Source organism: Triticum dicoccoides, chromosome 6A (assembly GCF_002162155.2).
Source record: "Triticum dicoccoides isolate Atlit2015 ecotype Zavitan chromosome 6A, WEW_v2.0, whole genome shotgun sequence".
NCBI lineage: Eukaryota > Viridiplantae > Streptophyta > Magnoliopsida > Poales > Poaceae > Triticum > Triticum dicoccoides.
This window is the reverse complement of record NC_041390.1, coordinates 122,734,477-122,736,879: the sequence shown is the minus strand read 5'-3', so window position 1 is coordinate 122,736,879 and position 2,403 is coordinate 122,734,477. Positions and strand designations below refer to the sequence as shown.

At 43.7% G+C, this 2,403-nt stretch overlaps 1 non-coding gene across 1 annotated transcript; it reads left to right on the top strand.

Annotated features, from left to right (window-relative positions):
* Nucleotides 1-837: 837 nt before the first annotated feature.
* Nucleotides 838-957, top strand: LOC119319701. Its single transcript, XR_005154578.1, has one exon. It is a non-coding gene; the product is annotated as a U5 spliceosomal RNA (small nuclear RNA).
* The last annotated feature ends 1,446 nt before the right edge of the window (nt 958-2,403 follow it).

The following is a 2,403-nucleotide window of genomic DNA, read 5'->3' as shown; positions in this document are numbered from 1 at the left end:
TACATGAGCATATTTTTACATTGTATAAACATGAACATTCTTTTTTAAACATGTGGACATTTCTTTAAATGTCACAAACATTTTCTGAATGGTACAAAACATTTTACTAAATCGCAGCAACATTTTTAGAAAATTTCACAAACATCTTATCGTAATGTGTGAACATTTTTTATAAATTCCGCATGCATTTCTTTAAATGCTATTAATATTTTTTAAATTATGTGAATATTTGTTTAAATTATATAAACATCTTTCAACGCATGATAAACATTTTTAAATTAATATTTATTTTTCATTTAGAAATATAATAAAGTAATTTTTTTGAGAAAGGCTTGCTAGGCCTTTATTGATTAGCTAAAATGTTCGCAGGGATTACAACTGGATCACGGGGAGTATCCAACCACAAATGCCTCCCTACCGCGAGAGAGAAACACCATACCTAGCAAACCTATGAGCTTCATAATTTGCAGCTCGAGGTTCAAAATTGTGCTGGAGAGCAAGCGCTCGTCCCACGCTGGGCCGTCCCGTTTTGGGTGCGCCTGAGGCGAGCGCCACGTTCAGCTCGCAGCAAGCGAGAAATAGCAGCGGACAGCCCATTTATACGTGCAAGACCAGCCCAGGACCGTGATCAATGCAAGAAGTCCAACTGAACTAAACCGAACTGGGCCAAACGTCCAATCTAGAAGCTTAACATGGGCCGCGCTTATAGAACTGAAATTGCCATTAGGCTTCCTAAAAATTGAGCACAGGTATTAGTCCCACCTCGCTTGCTCGGTGGAGTTGAGCCCACTCTAATCGCTACTTATAGGACGTGAGCTGTAGTGTTGGAGCTCAGGCAGCTGCGTGGCGAGCACAAAGCGAACTATTCTTTCGCCTTTTACTAAAAAATACCGTGTGCACGCCACATCAAGCAGCATACACCTATTTTTGAAGGGTTCTCTTCCTTTACTGGAGGGTACCACAATTCAGTTTAACAAAATTTGGTTCAACCACTCATCAGCTACTAATTATTTCTGAAGTAGTTGCATTGGATCCCTCCCATTGACATCTGTATGGCCCAGCGGCGTCAATCTGAAGCTTTGCACGCGTCTCAAACTTTTGGTGTAGTTCAGTTGGCCTTCAACTGAACAATTATATATGTTGGTTCCTTATTTGTTTGCCTTTGTTTTCTGAAGATGTTTGATTCTGAGCAGCAGACGTACATGAGCAAGTCGCATGGATTTTAGCCTGCTACGCACCTATGATATGAAGACCCCTCAAAAAGAAAAAAACCTACGATATGAAGACAAAATTACAGCCAAAAGCCCTTATCTGCACGCCACGAAAACCGCCGCAAAGCAAAGCGTTGGAAGCAACCAGACATGCCATGCTGCCGTTATAATTACCTTCAGCTCAGCTGGATGGCGATCCCAAGTTGCGTGCACAAAATGGCGCTCCGGTTTGGCGGGATGGGAAGAGGAGAAATCGAGACTGTATGAGCGGAGAGGGAGAGAAAAAGGAAAGAACAACCAAGGGTTCAGAGGGAAGAAGAGTACGAGTCAAACAAGAGATTTCGAAGCACGGCTCGGATGCATCATGCATGCATATCCTCTGGCTCTGGCCCATACGTAGCTCGACGATAGATCAGGCCGATGACTGGGTTCGGACGCCGAAGGACAAGCCGGAAACGCTACTGCTGCTCTTGAGATTGAGAAGAGGAGCAGTGCTGCACGCTCAGATCTCCTTTGTATGGTGCACGGTACACGTACTTTGATTTTCGTTACTTTCAATCAACGAGCTGTTTACTTCTTATATTTACAGTAAAAATGCAGCTGTTTACCTAGCCACGTGAAATGGGCCGTCTACGTCCTTGTCATGCCTACCCGTTTTAAGGCAGCACACAAAAGATCACGCCTAGCACGCAACATCGTCGTTTTATTTCCCCCACGATGCGTAAAACAACATGCAATTGTGTGTGTGCGCGCGAGACACAACAAATCCCCCTCGTCGCAGCAAAATTATTGAGAAAAAACTCACCACACGTACATTTTAGCCAACGCTCGCAGCACCATCAAAAAACTCGCAACATGGACACAACATTTCCCTCAGCCACCTCAGAGTCATTGCATCATGTCACCCATGCATTTGCAGCAGAAGACACACAAGATTGCAGCACCTAGAAGCAAAATTTGCAGCATCAAAAATCTATTGTTAGAAGGAGAGAGGGATTGGTGAAATAGTCGTTGTATTGCTTGAGCCTCATGGGCATATATATAAGAGTACATGATCTACTTAGAGTACAAGGCAAGCCAGAATATTTCCTAGTCTAACCTATGTTTCCTAATACAATCACGTTACTCAACACCCCCCGCGGTCACAACGGTAGCGACGCAGACGGTGAGACTGGAGAAGAATCCGAAGGCA